Source organism: Dermacentor albipictus, chromosome 4 (genome assembly GCF_038994185.2).
Source record: "Dermacentor albipictus isolate Rhodes 1998 colony chromosome 4, USDA_Dalb.pri_finalv2, whole genome shotgun sequence".
Classification (NCBI taxonomy): domain Eukaryota; kingdom Metazoa; phylum Arthropoda; class Arachnida; order Ixodida; family Ixodidae; genus Dermacentor; species Dermacentor albipictus.
In genome coordinates, this window is record NC_091824.1 from 101,011,305 (window position 1) to 101,034,962 (window position 23,658).

Consider the following 23,658-nt stretch of genomic DNA (forward strand, 5'->3'; position numbering starts at 1 on the left):
ATGAGCTACAACAACAAGCTGTGGTGTCTTTCCCTCCTGGTCGAGCTGGTGTTGCGAAAATGTTTGACCAAGAAAAGTGGAGGTTTTTAATTATTTCTGAAATGCATGTAACTATACTTTTGGCTGTGTGCTGTTTCCACGGGGTTATAAGTACTGGTGCACCAAGGTGCGGGAGATCCTGTGTCCTTAGTGCAGCGCGCATTGTTATTGCGCTCTGCATCCGACCGGCAGTGTACTATCACTGCAGAGGAAGATTACGAAAAGCATGGCCTGTGTGCCTTGCTGCAATGGTGAAACCTTCAATTGTTTGCCTGAAAGGGTCGCACATTATGCTACCACATGACGGACCAGAAGCGCAATATGACGACGCCTCACAGATTCTGGCTCATACTGAACAAGGTAGTACCGTAGCTAAGGCTAGGCAGCATTCACAACAGCTAGTCTGCCCATTAACTACATGGCTGTAGTGAACGCTAAAATACTTGCAGGGATAACACCCTTTTGGAAGCGTGTTGTCCATGCTACACCCATATTGAAAGGGTGGTGTCTCTGTTACACCCCATATAGAAAGGGTGTTGTTAGCTTTACACCCATAGGCGAGGTGACGTCATATTAACACCCCTTCTCTTGTAGGGTGTTAATTTGCACCCTTTGCTTGAGGTGTAGCAATACACCCAAAAAGGGTGTCACCCATGGGACAAGTCATTTACACCCTTAAGGGTGTTAAAATTTTTAGAGTGTGTGGTAGATGACACAATTGTAACCCTTGAACGGGATTACTCGAAGAGGCGGCCATTGACATAACTTTCACGAGAAATCAAAATGCATAATTGACTAATTAATAAAATGTTGCTAATTAAGTGTTTCAATAATTACGTCAGCGCACATAGCTGCAATTCACGAATTGTAGCCGGTGAGCTTGAAAGGCATATTGACTGCGAACAAATTCCGAAGATAGCACCGGTTACGAGATGCGCGCTGTCAAACTTGAACTAAGAGTGTGTTGTTGTTCCACTTAATTTTTTTAATACCGTTTTATGGATTGAAGCACAAAAATGTAATTAGACCACCAATGTACTTCGACGCACACTTTGCAAATGAATATCTCTAAACTGGTGACATCTTGATAATTCGTTCCAAGTAGAAAGGCCTTGGGAACTAACCGGCTACAATTCGTAAATTGCAATATGTTCCACAATGTAATCATTAAAAACTTAATTGCTGCAGTTTTGTCACAACGTTGATTACGTATTTTGATTTCTTGCGCAAGTAATGTCCGCCTCTTCGAGCAATACAGTTCAGGTTATAGAAATGGGCTATCTACAAAACGCGATTTTTACAAAAATCTGTGTATAAAGAAATTAAAAAGCACCTGGTGCAGGCACCGGGGACACAATTGTGTTTATTACATGGCATTGTAGAATTTCTTGTATGAAAAGAAAGGCTTGCAGGCAAAAATATAGGTTGAATGGCAATAGCAAGGTCAATAGTCATAGTTAGATGGAAATCAGCAAATCAGCAAATTAGGAAGGAATATGAAAGTTTGCAGTGCATACATTTTTGATGCGCGGTTATCAGGCTCAGCAGGTCCACTTTCCAATACGATATTTTGACAGGCCTTTCATGAAGTTGGCGTTGCGTGCTCCATAGCCTTGAGCAATGTCGCGGGTGGTCGTAGGCAGGAAAATCCGTCTCGCAGTTTTTTTTTTTTATATGTATCGCAGCAGGGTAAGGAATATGGTCAGTTCCACCGTCGATCATGTCATCAGTTTCACAGAGCGTACGCCCAGAAGAAACACTAGCATCACTAAATCGGATTACGTGGGACCAAAACAAGTCGGTGCCTCAACATGAGCATCTTGGATCTACACTCTAAAATTTTTTACACCTTTATGAGTGCACAAAGGGTGTTCGGTTGTCCCATGGCAAACACCCTCACGTTTAAGGGTTAAGATCAAATTGTTGGTGGGAACCAATGATGGTATCTTGTTTGCCGACTTTTCCTTGGAAGTAAAATGGATGACAGCTGTGACAGGCGACATAAAAGTGCATTAAACTAAGTTTCAAATATGCCGCTATCAAATTCTCCTGTCGAGTTTCTCTGTGCGCCCAAGGCTGTAAGAATGCTTACATAGTTTTCAATTGCGTCTTTTCTCGTCGCACGTCTAGCTAGAGTTTATTTGACGTCCTCTATAAATTTTAAACGCCATAGTGGTAGGGGTGTTGCTCATGGGACAAGCAAACACCATTAAGGGTGTAAAACCTTTTACTGTGTAGCTTCAAATTTCCCCAGTTGACGTGCCTCTCGGTAACCACCAAATGAATTATATTTCAAGAGAACATACTTCCTCGCAGCCCACACCAAATCGCCTTAACACGTGGTGCCCTCGCTGTGTCGGTCTTTGTGTTTACACTTGGATCAAAGCATATGTCTGGTATAGTTGTTGATACACGGTAACTCTACAGCGTGCAAGAACAGGACGACAGAAGCATACAGGCAGAATTGCGGTGTCCTGTCTGCTTCTTACGCCCTGCTTTTGTGCGCTGCAGAATTACCGAAGTACTTTGACTGGAAGGCGCGACAGTGCTGCGTGCGACGTCTGCGGCGTGGAAGAGAACATCGAACTTTTATTGTGCCGTCGTCATCGATTTCTGTTGGAAAGACAAACATTATCCATCGCATTGAGACGCCTGGATGATCGGCGGATGTCCGTGCAGGTGCCACATGAAGACCGTCCTCAGCGCTCGTCAGCACCCAAAGCTGGGAAAGCATTTTTGTCGTTCTTGAGGACGCCTTTGACTTGTAAACGCCTTCGACTTGCTCAGGCACTCCGTACAAGCAGGACGCCCACCCGCGTGAGCTATCACTCCGCGTCACGTGATTTTTACGCGTGTCCCTAGAGGGCGTTTCGATCCCGCACGTCTGTAACGGGTGTCCTGTAGCGTACTCAATGTCAACGAATGACGGGCCCTCAGCAATGGCTGCCTGTGTTTCTAACAGGTACACAGGGGTCAAGACACTTGTCTACAAAACCCACGTGAGTCGCGTGCTCTGGACTGAACATGCGACATCTAGCGACGACACCTCGTGTGAAACAAGCTGTATGTGAGCGTGCGCAGCTGTAAATCTACGAGCTGCCTTGTATTCTCCCTGTGAGTCTAATCATATCTGTGAGTCTGGAAGCTGCTTGGGCCGTCAGGAGCGCGTTCCGTAGATGAGTGTCTTGACTTCTGCACCAACAATACATCAGGCTTTCAAATAACAATTTCTCGATGCAAACATAAACTTCTCAGTGCAAGTTCGCTCAGTGCGTAATCTCCTCATTCACGTGCTCGCGTGAAACTACTATGGAAGTCAGGGATATAGCGACAAACATTGTCGTCTGGTGAAGCGCAGGTCCTCGCGCATTGCAGTGACTTCATACTGGTCTCTATTTTTGTCATGGCCCCACGCGTGCGCGCGTCAGTCTCAGCAAGCAGCTCACCTCAAGCAGCTCATCTGATAAAGGTGTACATTACCGTGGTGTATCTTCAAGTAATACTTCGAGTATATGTTGTTATTTCTTTTTTAATTCACTAAGCCCGCGGAAATTTCAGAACTCAAAGAGGGTCTAACATATATTTTTTTTTCCTATGCGCACTGTAAAGATAACGGAAGCCTACCTCGTTCCTGGACTTTTTTTTTTCTCCTACACTCTCGTAGAGCAGGAGAGCAAAAGCAAACAACTTTCTTCCCTGGAATTTAAACGAGGGCCTCGCGAAATTCTTCTCACGTCGTCGTCGTCGTCTCCCCTGCGAAGTCGTGCTTTCACGACGTGTGATAGATCATCGTTAATCGATGTTCCACGCTACGCCTCGCGAGAAAGGTCTCCAAGAAAGGACATAAAGAAAAAAAATATATAACTTACAATTTCTCTCTTCTTCACAACTTCCTCTTTGTGTGTTTACGCGCGGGTCCAGACTTTGTACGCTGGGCTTTATTTTTGTGCATTTTTTTCCTTCCTTCCGCGCTTCATACCTGTCAACGCGACTGCTGTTCTTAAAGGCGAGGCTCCTAAGTGAAGGTATGCTGTTTCATATTGGGCGCAGGTTTTGCTTTATCGCCCGGCGAGCAGGCGGCGCGAGGGTGGAAGCGCGGGAACCGGTGCCTGCTTTTTAAAGGAAAATCCGAAAGACGCGAGGAATGCTGGAAACCCAGTCACGTAACTGGGTCATCGAGTTCTACCCAATAAAAAGCCGTTTTGATGGATTCTGGACTCGCGCTGGCGCTGTTTTCCTTGCCCATTATGGCCATTGCAGCGGGGAGGTTCGCAGCGCGGCGACGGTGCCGGGAGAGGGGAACGCGGTGGGATGACATCGTGCGCGCTACTCGGTCCATTCGCTTAATAGACGTTCCTTAACATTTACCGGGAAATGACAGATGACGCTGTCATCTTTGGTTTTTCGAGGCAGCGGCCCCCCCCCCCCCCCCACCCCGAACCGAGGCACGCACTGCATTATCTATGGCGCGCGATAGTTGACGAAAAAGAACGAATCCCGACGTATACGTACATGCTTAAGCGGAGCCGTTTTAGAAGTGACAGCCAATCGGAGCCGAAACGTCGATAAGCGGAAGTAATGGGCCTTTCGCGATAAAACGTGCAGCCCGTTCGGAGATGAACTGGCTGGGGTGGATCATTTATACCGTTGGTCGCTCAGTTATCGACTGGTCACGCGATGTTATTATTACTACCATTATTTTATTCTATGCCCTGGCCGCAAGAGAACCAAAACAGTTAACGATGGGAGACGGTAGCATACGTAAGAAGGTTGCAAACGTAAGAAAACCAGTTAGGAAGGACGCCCCTCTGCACTAAGGGAAAATAATGGATTCTTCCGAATATATATGACACGCGCGACGGTTATCTTTGTTTTATTTTAATCGTTAAGCGATACTCGCTCTTTTATTCATGTGGTTTGTGAAACTGTTGCGATGTGTTTACCTTATAACAGCATTGTTCGTCGCGCAATTTTTCAGAGTGCGAAAACAACAGTGAGTCAAACGAAGTAGCTTAACCAGTAGAATTCGAAAGGAAAAGCACTTGCGAATCAGCGGGGACGAATTCTCAGAGCTTCTCGTTCTTAAGTGCCGTTTGTCATTGGCTAGCCGTCTTCGCTAATACTGTGTCAGAGATCATGAATTGACTGCCGTATGCTCTTACGAACAGTCCTAGCGTAAGATAATTTTCTGAATGTGGACCCAGGGTCCGTATTCTACAAATCCCTTTGCCGCCCGAGTAACGACAAAGTGTTCTTACGAGAAAAACAGCTCCGTGAGTGCGGCTCTATAAGCCGAATTAACGAGTCGAGTAATGCTTACTAATGCTGTTCTGCATAGGCTTAGTTATTTAGGCTTTTCATCGGTTTTATTTGGTTTTGTTCTTTATATCGTTTTTTTTTTCCTGGCTCAGGATAACCGCAATAGCTAATCATAACCCCATTTGGCCTAGTAGTACGGCAATCCTACACAACACAGAACCGAGCTTTCTCCGCACTCTTGTCGGCACTCGGTGCAGCCTTCTACGCAGTACATGTAATACATCAGCTGAGCTGCCCTTGCACTTAAAAATCGGGACCGTTGTATTGTTTCCCCTTGGCCACTCTCGTTCGCCCTCCAGGTGGCCTCGTTGGAAGCACGTAAACGAATCGGCATTTCAAGCACGTTTCTGTGCCCCGCCGCACTATACGGCTTCCTGCTCCCCAAACACGAGCACGGGGCTCGTGTTTTTGCTTCGTCTCCTGGGAATTCTGCCAAGACTAGTTTCGGAAATAACCCGTTTTCTTCTTTTTTTTTTTTGCTCAGAACTTCCGAAGTGACGCATGCTTCAACATCTCAAAGACTGCAAAATGGAGCAAGATTGTTAACATAAGGAAGCCTGACCTTTGTGATTCCTCACGATAATCTGTTCTCTTTAGCGTTTGAAAAAGCGGTCGCTCTTCACACAGAACGTGATTGAACAAGAAGAAAACAATCACGCAAAGGGAATAAATGTCAATCTGCTTCGAGGCGAGCGTGACTGGAAGAAAGCAGTGCAGTGCCTTGTTTTCATTCGTGAGCAGGGCGGGCACTGGTTTGGGCGAGTTGGTGTTAGTATTCCTTCGCTTAAATGTTGTTGTTTTTTCTTTGGTGTTATTAATCGAATGTACGTCATAACATGCCTCTGTCCCGTTGTGGTTGCGCAGTGGCTACGACGTTGCGCTGCTAAGCAACGAGGTCGCAGGATCGAATCCCGTCCGTGGCGGCCGCATTTCAATGGAGGCGAAATGCAGAAACGCCCGTGTACCGTGCATTGAGTGCACGTTAAGGAACCCCAGGTGGTCAAAATTAATCCGGAGTCACTTACTACGGCGTGCCTCATAATCAGCTCGTCGTTTTGGCACGTAAAATCGCAAAATTTAATTTAAATAATGTATCAGCATAAACTTTACCCTGTCCACCAAGCAAATTCATTGGTAAGTTCGCGCTTTCATCACCTGTTCTTACCCACTAGTTTTTTTTTTTTTGCGCAATGTTTGCCGTTCCCATTTGTGGTTCTTTTTCCTTCTATGTTTGCGACTGATGTTTTGCGCTCTTCATTTTTTCTCTTCGTCGAGTCTTACATCCGTCATTGTCTACTCAAGACCGATGTATCCTTTAAAATCCCATGTTTATGCTCTTCGTTAATCCACGTGCTGTGAGCCGTCTTCGTGCAGTGAGCCGTCGCAATGACAAAATAAATAAATACCTATTTGTTGAGCACTCAGACAAGCTGTTTCTTTATCAAAATAACTATGTCCCTGTGTCAAACCGCACGCGCAATTTAATATTCTACCCGCAAGCATTATTGAGACGTAAGAAAAAAATTACTTCTTCGACGCTTTTTACGGAACGTGGCACATCGAACGTGCCTGTCACACATGGTTGTGCCTTCAGCAGAGTGGTAATCTTATAGCCATACACCGTACTCACAAGTGAAATGGTGCAACGTCAAATAAGCAGAGTGTTCAATTTTACCCAAAACCTAGTGTGCGTGATACTGCGTCTTGTTTTCCAGTGATGGACAGAAGTGGGGAAAAAAACAGGTCACTTATTAAATTACTGTGACTGAAGGGGCTATACGTGTACGCTGCTTGTAGAAACTGTCCTCCACATTGGCTGAGTGGCTATGGCGTTCTGGCATCAGCTCGTGGTTGCGGATTCGATCATCGACATCGCCGGCCGCATTCCCTAGGACCCGGTAAACAAAAGCTATTGTGCGTAACGCGGTTTGTGTGCAGTTTAAAGAACTTCAGGTGGTCAGAATTAGTTGCAACATCTTCCCGACAGTGTCTCTCGTACCATCTGAACTACTTCGCAATGTCAAGTCCAATCAATTAATCTATCAATCAATCAATCGGTCGGTCCGAATGCAGAAACACAATTTAATTAGTGTTCTTGACCGAATTCGAGACTGTTTCTTGGACATCTACAGATACGTAGTGAAAACAACCCTGTCACTATTATATGAATGATCCCACGCACTTGATCGCAGCACCGTAACACAAGGCAGCTATACCTAGACGTCAACTCGGAAGACCTGCTCTTCGCATAAGTGGCGACCAGGCCAAGTCTTCGCGCCCTAAATACCAGTTCGGAAACGTACCAGCTGTGACCACTCTGCGGCCTATTTTCGTCTAGCTCCGTGTTGCAAAGGCAGACGAGTTTGACTTCTACATCGTGAGAAGCCAGCCAACTGTGACTGACGTGTGTTGTTACCGTTCTCAGTTGCACAAACAGCCATGTTGATGGTTTCAAGACCCAACCGATCGGCGGTGGTCACGATCTGCGGTGTTCATGTCAGTCGTGCCGTACCCTTGCGCGCATCAATTGTACTGTCTCGACTCGTCTCTGAACCGCGCCTGTCGACCCAAGCGAGACAAAAGAGGAAGCTGTCTTTCAGAAGAGCGACAGTTGCGCTGTTATGTGAATCCAGGCTGCTAGGCAGCGTCACGTTGCAGTTTGACTCCGTGAGCGCACTGCCTCGGTGGCAAGTGACACCCGCAGAAAGTCCATGTGACATACTCGTATTGAGAAGATGCCTCTTGGCGCCCAGTAAGCCTGCCACGACTGCCATGCCGGTGTACCACAATTACCGCGAACAGGTCAGCGTTCGTCATGCCAGGAAATGTAGCTACCTTCTAGCCTGTGTTGTTGGTCGCGTTTCGAATTGGTCGGTACTGGTATGAAAACAAGTACTGACGAAGTCTTTGTCAGTGCCTTTGTAAACACAAATAACCTTTATTAACAAGAATATTATAAGCGCGTTTCATAAAGTTTCACCGCAATACAACTCCGCATTGCGGTGCAACATATACAATGTATTGCGGTGAGAGAAAATAAGAATTTCCACAATTAAGTACCAAGTGTAAACAATGTGTCATTATTTAGTATGCTTTGCCGGTTCCTCCGGACGCCTAAGGGGAAACGAAAACACCAAAGATGGAATCCGAACTGGTCCGTGGGTTGGCGGCTCGCCAAGGCCTCTGCGAGGATGACCTGTAGCTCCTGCGCCGCCCGTTTTATCTCATATGCTCTCCTGAGATTTCCGTTCGCCAGTGTATTTATTTATTTTCGCGTGCTAAATGAACTAATCGCAACACATATCTGTATTGAGTTGAAGCCATATATGGAACGAGTATAAAGAAACCTTCCCCTTTGGGTACTGTTGCGCGCAGGCATCAACACTGACATATACATATGCGCAGCACAAAAACACACACCACCCTCTGCACTTGCAACCACTCACTTAACCTATATTACTCGCTACCACGGCTGCCTTTAGAAACACACTCTTTCTTTTCTCGCTCGCTTTCAACGTCAGCGTTGCGGCGTCGTTATTTCAGGTGACATATGCATAATATCGATTGCGCTGCGGGAAACTTTTGTTATCAGTGAACGCATATGAAAGGAAAGTGGAACCTTACCGGCATGCACAGCTTCGCGGAAGAAATCTCCGTCGCTAATATTGTTCACCTTCAATGTCAACACGCTGAATGCTAAATAAAAGAGTACAGGACCGCGATTTCGTAGCGATGTCTTATCCGATGCCATTCCCTTTAGCGCTATTCGCCCTTCGTCAGGGGTCACAGTGACGCTGCGCACGCCTCTTCATTGGAATCAGCCGACCCTTAGCGGCGTATGATGATGTGGCATAGAACCGACCGGAAGGCATCGCTAGATTATACCGGCACAGAACTTGATCACTGTTCGTAAGGCCACAGGCAACCTTCTCACCGTATTAAATGTTAGTCAACGCATATCAGGGGAGTTTACGAAGCTCCGTCAGCGCAACGTCAGCGGCAAGTTGTTCAGCTCTCAACCATACAGTCCGACATAAAGCCTTACGACACCTTATGTCACCCTTCCCCTCCCCCTCCCCCCCTGCAGCATTCACTGACTACCCAACGCCTTCATTTCTGCCACTCCCGAGCCCGCCGTACTATAACGCGTAAGTACACCGAGCGCTCATTAAAGCGCGCACGCTGTCCCTCGGCGCCTCGGAGAACGCCCATCACCGACGCCCGAGAACTTCACACTTGGCCCTGCGCTTCGCCACCGCGCAAGACGACGAGCTGTCTTCCCTCACGGGACGACGCGGTCGAGACTGCTGTTACCCTCCTTAAAAAAATAATAGTAATAAGAGGGAGGCGCAGTGGAACGCGCGAGTGCGCGAGCGTGAAAAGCACGAGCTGCCGTCGTTCGTTGCCGCACCGCCGTGGGATAAGCAACGCACGCACGCACGCACGCGCGCGCGCGTGCGCGAGCTGGGCAATATAGCGGGCGGCGAGCAATTTGTCAGAGCGCGGCTTGTCGTCGAGCCGCGCTTCCTCGCGCCGTGCACTTGACGTCGCCAGCGCGGTGGGGAACGGACGCTGTGTGTACGGTGGAGGTGGTTGGGTGCATCTAGGGCTTCGCCGTGACTCGCGCTCCAAGGCAAGAGATGGCACGGCAGGTTGCCTCACGCGCGTGTCCGTCCGGGCACTGCTCCCGAGCAGGGTTGAAAAGAAGCCGGCCTGTGCGCAGGTTCGACGGACAGAAGAGGTGGTGCATGGCTGGTGATATTAACGCGGACAGAGCGAAACGTTAAAGAAAGAAAACACAAACGTGGAGGAGTGGAGCGCGAGAGAACGGTAGAATAGTTTTTCGTAGCAGAGAGAAAGGATGAAAGAAGCGGCGGCGAAGCGAGGAAAGACTGAATACACAGTGTAAACGCGCGCCAGACACCGCGTAGCACCGAGGCCGAGGGATTCGCTTAAGCTAATTTTATTGTCTTAATTAGAACCGCAGATAATGAGGCACGGCGTTCCCGCCGCACCTGAGGCACACAGCCCTCGCCTCCTATCTAGCTTATGTGTACACTCGTCGTCGGCAGAGCTTCGAGAAGAGGAGGGAGGGGGGGCGGGGGGTGGAGCATGAAGGGCGATGAAAGAAGGGAAGGGGAGGCAAACAGCTTTCTCCCTTTCTGCGTTGAGTTCGTGGGCGGAGGGAGGCATGGGGGGGTTAAAAAACATCTGAAGTAACCAAGTTAAAAGGAAGCTTAAAAAAAAATAAAGAAAGACACTCGAGGAGTAAGTGCTGCCCAGAGAAGCCTGAAATGGAGTAATCGTCAAACAGGCGGCTCCGAAGCCTCTCGCCACTTTCCACACTCGCCCCGTTGACTGCACCCTGGGACGCCAAAGCCCCAGGCCCCGCCTGGCGCAACGCTAAGCGCCGTGGCTGCGTTAACGCCGGGCTTGAATTAACTCTGAGCTGCCATACAACGACGAGGTTTGAAGAGCGCCTTCGCTGTTGACGGCTCCTTGTTCTTGCGAAACTTCCACTTGAAAGACCTGCCGTTTCACAAATTTTCTTACGACAAGCTATTCCCTTTTTCAGTGAAATAATATATATATATATATATATATATATATATATATATATATATATATATATATATATATATATATATATATATATATATATTTGCTTTGGTTGGCCCGTTTTACTCGCGTTACTTATCTGGAGAGGAAACGGCTTTAATAAGGTCACGCCGACAGGCACGCGGGTAATTAACCTATCTTCTCAGAGGCTGAATATGACGTTACGGTATTATAATGCTCTGCTTAAGAGAACATGCCAGTAACGGTTATAAGGGCATCGAATTTCGAGCATGGTTACGAAACAAGCTTGAGTGCAATCGTGTCGGGTTCGACGATTGTGAGCGCCGCTTTCTACGAGCGGTAAATGTAACAAATATTTTAATTTAGCACATATAAAACACGAGCAAATCAATACGCCAAGCGGTCGTCATCTGGGGCGATGTCGTCCACAGGCTGTCTGACGCAGTAGTGCTGCACGCTGCTTTCAAGCGTTTTCCTCAAAAAGATCTTTAAAAAGAAGTTCTTTCCATATTTCCAATCGCAAACAAAGCCAGGAAAGGCATTTTGTGAGAAGTTGCTTCTTAAGAGGAAGCTTTAGCTCGGGCGAAAGTCCGACGCGGCCTATTCAAATACATATAAAACTCAAAAACGCTTTTCTTAGATAACCCTTGGACTGATTTTAATGAAATATGTTGCATTTTAGAGAAAGCTAAATTGTAGTGGCTGTTGGAAGCACAATTTTGATTTAGGGCCTGAATATTGTTGAAGTAATTTTCAAAAATATTGCGCTTCCGTAAACCGCATCCATTAGATCATTCAAAGGAGACAAATTTTATATGTCAATTTATATATTACGTGAACTTGTTACGTTGTGTACAAGGGTTCTGCAAAAGCTGTATTTACACATCACTAAATCTTTTGAAATTCATGTGTAACACACTACTTTTGTCCGCTTTAGATGTACTATGAGGTGCAATTCACAGAATTGTGATATCATTTTTAATTGCTGAGTTACGCAGTTGTAAACTTGATAGTTTCGTTTTCTGAAAATGTGTTATTTTTACCCATATTTATGAAAACATTTACGACCTCAATCGAAAATTCGAAACCAACAGTCACTACAATTTAGGTTTTTCTTTTAAATGCAACAAACGTCGTCAAGTTTGGTGCAATGGTTGCCGAGAAAAACGAATTCTTCTTTTACATCTATTTATACAGGAGCACTCGAGCTAAAGCTTTCTTTTAATTCTCACCACACTTAATTCTGGACAACTAAGTGAAGGGCTAGATGAATGAAGCAAGGGAAGAGTCGCTGCCCGAGTTTCACCGAGTCAGAAAGTTGCACTTTTGAGCGCGAATTACGACATGAAGATTCGGACGCATACTTCGCACATGTGCACGCAACACCAGCGCTTCGTATTCCTCAAGTGAGACCACAAAAAAGAATAACAGCTATTTCTCGTGCAGGCTGTGCGACGATATTTAGAATATTTTCCGAAAAATTATAATCAGAAATAAAAAAAATCGGTGGCTCAAACATTCGCTTGCACCTTATTGTGCACACTATACAATAATTTACACCCATAAAAGTGAATAAGGGTGTAAGTTGGTGAATAACTCACACTCTTACGCAGAAAACGACTATAAATGTTGGAATTAGAGATCGACTTACACTCTTATTCACTATTTCACGGTGCAGTGTGTACTGTAGCAACAAACTTATTGCTCGCGAAAGTGATACTATAACTAAAATATTTAAAAAAAGAATGGATATACTAATTTAAGAGACCATGTACTATAAAAAAGTGAATTCATGAACAGCAATACTTCAAATTTGTCTACAGTACACTTCAAACGTCAAATATCGTTTAGGAACGCATTGTGGCGTCTATAATAAACATTTGTAAACATTACATTACAACATTACAACATTTCAACATTACAAACATATATTATGAACATCTATAATAACCAAGAGTGAAGACACGCGTCTTATGGTGGAGGCATAGCATATCTATAATGGTGGAAGTGAGTGCGTGAGTCAGCTTTCGATAATTACTTTACATAAGGAAGAGATTAAGTGCCTTAACAGCTATCTCTCACGTGGACCGGCACATGTACCCGACTGACACGTGGTGATACCATTCCAGAGCTCGCGCAGATGAGTTTCGTGTCTTCTTTCTTCTTTTCGCCTCAGTGCTCCCTTCAGCTGATAGTCGGCGTTCGTGCTGTGTCCACTTTTCTTCTCTTGCGTCCTGTCTGCACGCCTCACCCTTTTGTGCATAATGAATGCTTACCAACTAGCTCAGCTTTCTGTCGTTCTAAAATAAACAAACGTCCGGTAAATACGCAAACTAAACTAAGAGAGATATACACATATAGGCGAAGAGAACAAATAAACGCACTCTCATCGGAGAAAATGTTATGCATTCGCCAACTCTAGAACTAAGTGGCTGTTACAAAATTTCTGCGCATGACCCTTCTCGCTAGCACATGCCGACCAGACAAACCGATAACCTGACGAGACTGAACGCGTTACGAGTCACTCATGGATTCCAAATCATACGCAGTGTTGCATACGAAATATTAATGCAATTTCTGTAAGACCACACACGTCAGCGAACTCACCACAATGTCCTTCCCTCCACTCTCTCCCTGTTATCTTTGTTTTCCCCTTTCCCATTCCCCCGGTGTAGGATAGCCAACCGGACGTTATTCTGGTTAGCCTCCCTGCCTTCTACTTATCTTTTTCCCTCCCTTCCTCCAGTGTTGCACGTGCCGAGGCATGCGTGGCCCGCAGGAGGTATGGACCCCAGTTCACGCAGAGTCAGAGACGAGGAGAGCTTCCTCGACGAAGAATCCTTTATGCAATAGTCTACATGTTGTGGTGGTGGTGCCAAGAAGAGCTTCTGCATCACTCCTGCTCCCTCAGCAGCGCGCCGTATGCGTGTTCTTCAATGCTTCCCTCGGAAACGCACCGGATGCCCGAACTATCGCGTGACCCAACATCGTCGTTCAAAAGCGCCATCTCTTGCTTCGTGCATACGAAGAAGAACGGAGAAAGACCTCTCCGTCAGAGTTGTGCCGGAGAGCCACGCGTTCATGACGCAGCGCACCACGCCCACCTCCTTGTTATTTTATTATTTTTTTAAATTTTATTTTCGCTTTCATCGCCGAGATACGGAGCTCCGTCATGTCGCGTTGTGGCGAAAGCCACACTACAAGGGCCGAAGGAAATCCGCGCGGAGCAGACCGCGCGCCAGATCTCTCATCGAACTCGTGTAAACACGGCTCCTTCTTTCCACACCGTTCTCGAGAGAAAGACGGAGAGCGCGGGCAACGAATGGGAGAAAGTGGTCCCGAAAGAGAGACGCCAAAGAGATGGATCGAGAATCGCAGCTGTCCCGCATACGCAAAAGCGCTTCGCTCGCTCGCTCCAGAGCCTGCGGTTCTCTCACCGGCTCGCAGACCCGACACACACAAGTGCGGCTGGGCCCTGCGGCTTATTTGCGAACTCATCCGTTTCGAGATTTCGCGGATGTGTCCGCACGCCCTCTCGCGAGCCTCCGCAAGAGCGCGCGCAAACCAGCCCAGCGCACGCGACGACAGCACAATCACCGCACCATTGGAAGGGGTGCAGCGGAGAACGCTACGACCGACAGCTCTGACTGATGCCACAGTCCTCCTGCGCTCAACAACTCCACCCTTCTCTTCCTCCCTTCCCCCCATATCCCTACCAGAACAGCCCATACTATATAGCCTCCCCTATACCGGCCCACGCTCCACTTTCCAGCGCGAAAGCATCCCGCCCGAGCTTTTTTTTGCACATCGAGAAACATGCTCAAGCGTCATCCTGCGAGCGCGCGTGTCCGCTGGTCCGCCTAATGGCTCCTATTTGGTCGGTCGGTCGGTTCGGGGGTCTGAATTCGAGCCCCGCCCCTCACGACCGGGTTTTCTCTGCGCGAAAAACGGAAAGCGGCGTGTGGAGAAGGACACGTATATAAGAGAGGAAACGAGAACATATGAGACCGAATCACCTGCTCCACCATTCTCCTCACCCTCGGGGGGGCGAATCAAGTGCCTTAATTCGATGCAGCTTAAGTCTTAATTTCGATTCGCCGAGCTAAACGTTGCTCGGCCGGCGGCAGACGATGGTAATCCGGCCAGCCGCCGGCGCCGTCACCGTCTGCGTACATGCACGGGAAGTGCGCATTAGCCGCAGCAGCGAAGCCCAGACAAGATGAAGACCCGTCACTTTCGTTTAATTCCCCTTTTCTTTTCTAACTTCGTCAGCGCCACGTGCACAGCCTTACAGATATTCGTTGTCGTATTCGGCGGCGAAAGGTAGTTGGTTGCCCGTCGTAAACCCGTGTGCCGCTTAATGAGCGGACAGCAGATGAAGCCGCCACACACGTCCCCGCGCAAATGGTAGACGCTTTGCTGCCTCTACTGTGCAGTACTGCATTTGCGCCCTCACCATAGACGCCGCAACTTCTCGCCTCTCTCTGCGGCGTAGGAAGGCCGTTCCTTTCAGCAGAAAATAAGAACTGCTCACCGGGTCGTTTGTGGGGCGGACTGCGTAGTCTTCCTTCTTGCGAGAGCCGACCGATTTCCACTTTCTCCTCCTGAACCGATGTGCTTCGTGTGCTATCTGGTGTAGTAAAACATGCGATCTGCGATCGCCACCTCCACTTTCTTATATTTCTTGTGACGATCACTGAACGGTCTTCACGCTACTGTGCTCCATACCCCACCCCACCTACCCGCTGTATCCCCTCCCGATAAGTTCTACACACCTCCACGCCTGAACATATTCGTAAGGCCATTAAATGAAGGCAACTGAGACGTTTACTTCTTCCACGCCACTCTGTTCTTAATCACACTTCAACGACCGCAGCTGCCTTCATGCGTGCAGGATATCTTTCCTTCTTTCTTGTGTGCGTCGAGTTACTCCGCCGTTCGGTTTCAGTACGTCAACCATTTGCGGGTTCTGATTATCATGCCTTGACGATATGAAATTTATTGATGTCACAATCACTTTCAACCGCTCGAGTTCGTTTCTCGTGTTTGCGAAATTCTCAGGCGCCCTCGACAGGTTCTTCAGCATCGAAACTCACCGCACAAGCACCTTTTATCGTTTCAGCGTAATACGCGAGAGCCACTAGACCCAACTCGAAACGTTTTCGCGGTCGTGTCCAACTCGTAACCACATGCCCCATCGACGCAACACTCAACTAATTTCTATTTATTGCGATTACTTTACGTACAACGGTCACCGCAACCGAGTGAAACAGCTCACTCGTTTTCAACCGGCTCGATTGCGCAGGGCAATGTTAGACTCTGACACTCGTGTAGCTTGCCTGCAAGGCACGTCGGAGAGCGCAGCTTCTGAGTGTTCGCGGGGGCTCGAGCCCCTCGACGTTGGGCTCACCGAGGAGCCCGAAGTGAACGGGAAGTCACAAGAAAAAAAAAAGAAAAGATCGCGCAAAATCGATGCGATTCTCGCGCACGCAAGTGCCCATTTATTTCACGGAGAGGAAAGCAAAGCGGCGGCATTGCGAAAGTGCTGACTTGAGAGCGCAGCCTTCGCGCAGCGCACGGTCTAAACCCTCTCCATGCGGACGGAAACCCGTAGCCGCGCTGCCAGCAGCGTACACGGCGCACGCTCCTATTCCTGCCCTGATTAATGAGCTCTTCGGTACGAAAATTCCCGCAAAATAAATGATTGTTCTATAACCGAGAGCGGCAGCATCTGGAGGACCTATCTGTCTCCGTATCTATGTATGTATGCGGACGCACTCGCGCGGTAACAAACATGCACGCCCCGCTTCCCTCGTCAACCCCCCACCCCCGGCAGCTAGGGCCACATTTGGCGTGCTCTTTTGCACAAAGTGAAAAGAAGAAAAAAAGAATAGCGTCGGAAAAAGAAATAGAGTCGAATCACGCACATAGAGAGATATGTGGGAAACAATGATCGAGAGGGGGGGAAAACGAACGGTGCGTGCTTCGAGCTTGCCTGCACGCTCATACTTAAGTATCGGCGTCTACCCATACAATACCTGCGCGGGAAATGCACTCAAACTCGAGCGGGCAGATAGCTCGCATTTTTACTTGCTGTCGCCGGTTACAGTTGCCGAAGAGGATAAACAAACGGTACAGTACGATAAAGAAGAGAAAGCGTGCTGAATCGAAGGAGACGCACAAGAGAGAGAGAGAGAGGGATAACCGCCAGTCAAGGCTACCGTTCGGTTGCTCCCGCTTTGCTCTTCGGTTTGTGAGAGGGGTATGGGGCGGAGGAGAGAGAAGCGAGGAGGGTAGAAAGGGTCCCTCCCCCCATCTAAGGCGAGCGAAACCGCAGGAATGAAATTCAAATGCATCGTCGACATACGGAAGGCGGCGCCCAAGCGGGGTAGTTGGGGCCACAAGATAAATAATTCCGCCGAACGAGTCGCGACGTGAGCAGTAGAGGAAATATAGAGGATCTTTCGGCGGCACGCTAGGCGTAGGGGCGGTATAGGGCGGGGGAGGAGGAGAGCGAAATGCACAAGACTGGAAAGGCATATGAGTGGGGAATACAAGATGGAGCAGCGCAACAGAAGAAGAAGGCACGCGCTTATATGCCGAGGGGGGACACGTTGCGTATTAAGTGCGACAAGGATTCATTAAGGATCCGTCTTTTGTGTACATACTGTTAGCGCTCCTCCGCGTCGGTATACAGCAAGCCGGTGCCTTCGCCGCTAGGAGAGCGCGCGGTGGGGGGGGGGGGGGGGGGGGGGGGGGGGAGGTCGACTTGTTCGAAGACGCGGGATTCGATATGCGTGCATACGCGTAACGTACAGCGCCAGCGAGCAAAGAAGTAACGCAGGTATCCCGCAGGTAAACAGCGCTCGATGGCTCTCCGCCGCGCTATCTTGGACGGTCGCCGTGAGGTGACATAAATCAACGAACGTTCCGAAGGCGAATCCGGTCTGGCATGACCCCCCCCCCCCCTCTCTCGTCGTCGTCTTCCCGACTGGCTCTTGCGAAGCCAGTGGAGAGCGTTGTTTGATTGGCCGTGATAGCCTGGTTCCTCGGCAGAAGCAGGTGCTACTGTACGTTTGCGTGTACGGTACATACTTGCACGCCCACGTACGTGATGCTCGAGGTTTCTGTGTAGGTGGCGAGGAGGCGCTCCGCCAGGTACGCCTAGACGTCGTATGCGGCGGAATACTTGCCTCATCAACGTCAACTCGCGTGCTCCCTGCACTCGTTGCGTTCGCCTCCACCTTGCTCGGGGTTGTGCCTCGTGCGTTTCTCTTTGGCCCCCTTGTAGTGAAATGCGCTTGCTTGTTTGAACGCTTAGTTTGCACACGACAGGAACAGGACAGGCCGAATTCGTTGAGTACGTTAGCCGTGAGAGTGCTGTTGGCGCCCCTCTTGTTTTATATCGCGCCGAGTGAGGTTCTTGTTCGAGGACTTGGCGCTACGCGCCACTCATAATTGCTCTTCAAGGTTCTAAATCTTGCTCGCTTTGCTATAGACGTGCCCTCGTAAGTTTTCGCCGACGCGGTTGAGGTCAACGCCTATTTCTCTTCGTGTTAAAACATTGCCCCCCTAATTCTGTTCCTTTGGATGTTCATTTCTATCCTTAGATGCACAGAAACTGCGAAAGAAAAGCGCACGCAAAATTTTAGCAACGAACTTTGCGAGCAGTTCCAAGGTGCTTTCAGTATTTTTTCTACTTTTATTAGATAAAAAATAGTTTTGTATGTCTGCGCGTGTGCGTGTTTGTGTGTGTGTTGGAGGTTTCTACACATTATATTTGACATAGACTTGTTGCACCCTTACGCATTCCTTGTATTCACAATGATAATAAACCAGATATCACGTCGAAGAAGCTTACATGACAGAGAGAGAGAGAGAGAGAGAGAGAGAGACTGACTTTTTATTAGAAAAACAGAATTTTGCCGACGCGCATACAACCACTGGCATGCTACTCTGTATAGGGATGGGAAATGGGATAAAAATATTCCAATCATTTTATCATTGTTATCTTTGTATTCACAATGATAATAATAAACCAAATATCATGTCGAAGAAGCTCGCATGAAAAATGCGTGCTGAGAACAAGAGCCCGTATTCACCTCAAAGTTCTTTAGAACTGGTCGAAAGAGGATGTGCCTGCTAATCGTTATGTTGCACGTGGTATTAACGAATTAAGTCGGTCGGCCGATAAGAAACGGCACTTTCGAACGGAGCACTTTGTAAATTCTTCCCAAGGTCAGCAAAGCTAACCGCTCCTACTTGTCGAGCTCACTTAATGGATTGGCACAGATGTGGCCAGAACGTCTCCCGCTTTCGGAGTCTCAAATGCGCTTTTTTTCTCTTTGCATTGCTTCCATACACTCAATCACAGACAACGTCGTGGCGAACTTTGATTTTGTCAGTTAAGGATGCTTGTAAAAAAAAAAAGAATAGCAGAACCTTGTGAGCAGAGGAAAAGAAAAACGACGACGCCACTTTAGATCCCATGTTTAGTGTTCCCGAAGTTCCTCTGAAACGCGGGAACCGAAAAAATCGGGAGTACCATCGCACCCATGAAGACACACAGCAAATGTGGACACTACATTCTGCCCGCGTCAAAGAGCCGGTTATTCTTTCTTTCTTTTTTTTAATTTATCGCCTCTTCAAGAAGCATGATCACAGTGCTTCCGAAATGAAAACAATTTGAGAGCAGCGGACCCTAAAGTTAGCGCGTGCTACAGGGGTGTTTGGGCCAAAAGGTTCAGTATATGCAGGTGCGAACGTTTTCAATTGTTACGTATTCCTGAATAGTGAGCGTTAACTTGTTCGTCCTCAAGCTGTTCTGTTTCATTAACACACCTGCACAGAGCATGGCACCTATTCCTTTCAGTCAAGGTGCACACGCTTGTGTACGCGGCATGTCTTTGCCAGTTCTGTTCATCAGCACGGCCAGAAATGTGTGACGCGCGCGAGACATCTGGCGCCCTCTGTCGGTTGTCGTCCGCTCGACGCTGCGCAACTCATAAGGCACCGCAGTTTGAAAAAATTGAACCTAACCAACAAGCGTTGTTAATGATCAGAATTTGACTGGTATAAGAAAACAACCTATTTCGGAACACCTTCCGAAATTTTCAGCTACCTGGTATTGGAACTCAAGATTCCTGGGCAGTTTGTTATTCTTTGCGTGGGTGACGCAATCAAGCTGCCCAGAAACTCTGAAACTCGCCAGAGATGCTCCCGAATAGGTGGTGTTCATATATCAATCAAATCAGAAGAAGAAATCAGAAGAATCAGTTCGATCAGATTCTTTTTTGAGCCCCGGAGCCCATTCATTTTCGCTGCGTGGAGCCGAGAACAGTGGAGAGACGACGCCATTCATCTCACGAGCGTCACGTCCTCCATTTTTAGGGATGTGGCAACGAAAAAGCATGGACACAAACCCGCCGCTAAATTGAACTCTCTTCTTAACAAATTTTGTTCTATTTCGCTTCACTGTGTAAATTATGTGCAACACGTGAGCACTCTACGGAAGACATCACCATGTCGGACGAGAAGTTCGATGCGGAGTTCCATCAAAAACGTTGTAATTGTTTTCTTTTTCTTTTTTACTCGTAGTGCTTACTGCCAATAACTAACTGGTGCGTGCGTTTTGAACAAGTGTGATTTAATTATTTCTTTTGTGAAGGAATTCGACGTGACTGACCGCACCCTAAATAAACACTTAATTACTCTCTAGTTACAAAGATTCACTAGCAGATAGACAAAGGACATTCTACCGCCCCGACTTTCCTTCAATGTAGTCTGCAGCCTGCAGCACCTTGAAAGAAAATTTTGTATAACTTTGACACATGGACAGTCCATGATAAGTCGTGACTGAGAAATGGTATTGAAATACTTTAATCACGAGCCGGATTCACAGAACAGAGAAATACGCTGTTTGGAGCCCGTACTTCTCCATATCCCTATTCTATTGCGAATATTCACAATTCACACAGTTTGGTATATTGTGCACAAAAAGCGGTGATTGGGTAACCCAAAAACTTGTCACATCGCTAACATATTGGATCTCCTACTACGTCAATAGTGAATAGCACCTCAATTGCTTTCTTCGCCATGCAAACGGCGCCGAACACCTGTGACACTCTCTTGCAAGACTCCTACAGCTACCTAATACAATCGCTGCAACCATGCTGGAAGCCTGTGCCACAAGTGTTCAAATACTGATCTCGCACTCTTGACAGAAGCAACATGTTGCAGCATTACTGCATAATTTTACAAGCGCGCACTTTTCAGTCACTCATACAAAAGAAAGAAACAAAAGTATACAAGAGGACTCTGTTCTGCAGAAAAAGATAGAGGAAAATAATCTCGGTCTGGGGTAGATGTCTCTAGCCTGCTATGCTCTGAGATGATGGGGGTTTGGAAATGCCAGAGAGATAGGGTTATAAAGGGTAATGATGACGACAGAAGGCGTCAATGTTATGTTCTTGTTCTACAGATAGGAATCGTTGACATAGTGTACTGGACTTCTTGAATACTAGTTTTCCTCATGTACAATTAATGCCAGAAAACAATATCTTCACAGTCAGCATGCTGAAAGTATACATTCCATAACCAATGTGAATTTTCAACTCGCTAGACGTTGTCCTCGAGATGAAAATTTTATTTGGCGTGCTGTCCCTCCCTTCCCGAACGAACTTCCAGAAAAAAGAAGTTATTCCTGTCTTGAGTGACGTCCAGTGCGAATAGCTTTTAGTTGTGGCTGTCTGATCTTTACAAAAAAATAATTTTAAGAACTTTTTAGGCAATATTCCCATTGTCCATAAATGTGTACCAAATCCTGTTCACTTACAGCTGAGGCTTTCCTCTTTCTTTAATATTATTATTAGTATAACTATTCTTTTATTTAGTTAGTTAGTTACTTTCTTTATTTAATGCCTGGGTGACAAATGTAGAAGTCCTCTAAGCCCTACCTCATACTTTGGGAAGAAGGAGAAATAAAAAAAATGCGGCGCCTAGGAATATTTGGGAACGTTTCAAACAGCAGTTCCCCTTCGAAACTTCGCAATATTTCTTGTCTGACATTTCAAGCAGCCCTCGCGAGCAGCTTTGAAATAACGCGCGTCGAGAAGAACTTTCAATACGCCGTTAACTTGCATCGTCAATTTTTAACGAACGTAGGCAGATTTACTGACGTTTACCGCGTTTCCTCAACAGCGCATGGGATGTGTTAGCGTTGTGCGCGTCGAAAAGAGAGAGAGAGAGAGAGAGAGAGAGAGAGAGAAAAGAAGTCCAAATTCACTAGGGCATGCACGATATTTCGTGAAAAGAAAGAGTGCTCGCGCCGCGGGACTCGATGCCATTCCGCGAAGACAGAGACCGGGCAGATCTTCGAAGCGGTTTTCGGCGCTTCCGGCGCAAACGAAAAGGAACGTCACGGTTTAATCTACGCGCACCCAGCGAAGCACGGCGCCGTTCCTCGGCAACGAAGGAAATAACGAAGAGCCGGCCTATGCTATAGTCTGACTGTTGTTGTGTAAATCGGGAGAAAATTGGAAAAAGAAAGAGGGCGTATCGATCTGGCCCGCGGAATTGTTTTGGCGAACAGGCCAAATCATTCACTGTTCATTCCTACCTCTCACTTCTCCTCCCTTAACTTTCATTTCGCTTCACGTCGTTTTGTTTCGGGCGCAGATTTTTTTTTTTTTTTACTTCCGCACAGTCACTGTCTTTATCTGTTTCCGCCTCCGCTTAGGCGGAATGAAAGCATTCCGCGAATTCTCGGGAAAATTTTCGCCCGCTGCTCAGAGTTGCCGATCTCCTCTGAGCGCCTCAAGAGACGCTCGGCAGGACAAGCGCTTTCTCTCTCTCTTCTTTTTTTTTTTCCTCACGCCCGCGAAAACGCAAGGAAAGCGAACGTCTCCCCAGTCTGGCGCTCACGCAAGTTAGACGAGCGAAACGTACAAGTTCTGGCGCCGAGTGAAACAAAAAAAAACCAGTAAAGGGAGAGTAATAGCTTAAGACAAAGTGCCTAACGCCTCTTCTCTGGCACACGAACGAATCTCAAAGGCACGCGTTCGCGGAAGGCTGGTGCCGGTCGCTTCCTCTTCAAAGTCGGCGTTAGTCGGCGTGCGCTAGCATTCGGAAACATTCCCGTTTCGGTCGAGATTCACAGAGGCAGTGATTAAACGGCGGACTCGGCGGAACAACGGCAAGTATCGCCAGCGATATTAGAAAAACGAACCGCGTTTTCCGCGGCTTAGGGTTGCGTTCCATTAACCATGGGAACGTATGTCGACGGCATCAACCAGACGTCGGTCGAGCTCTTCGGTCAAATTAAATGAAATTGCGGGGTTCAATCAAGGATATTTTAGAACGGTTTAACCTTTTGAAGGAACTCACGTGCTATGAGGTACACTGCGGTGGAGACGCTTTCATCAATTTCGACCATCTGGGGTTCTTCAGTGTCTTGCTGAATCTACACACACACGAGTGTTTTTGCATTCCGTCCCAGCCTTAATGCGGTCGCCTCGGCCGGGAGTCGAACCCGACCCCTGGCGCTTAGTATCAGAACCGGGACGCCGTTCTATATATACGGGGGTCGTAATATCTTGAACCTAACGTGTCCATTGTCACAAACTATAACGTGTAATTATCACAAACTTAGAGGTCACCACTTACCACATTTTTCGGCACATATCTGAACTCCTGAAAAGGTTGTCTCTCTAAGTTGCGACC

General features: G+C 47.5%; 1 protein-coding gene across 2 annotated transcripts in view; it reads left to right on the forward strand.

Moving 5' to 3' along the window:
• LOC135904588 (uncharacterized) overlaps positions 1-23,658 on the forward strand; it is a 348,163-nt gene that overhangs the window by 288,142 nt on the left and 36,363 nt on the right. The gene's annotated exons all lie outside the window — the stretch shown is intronic.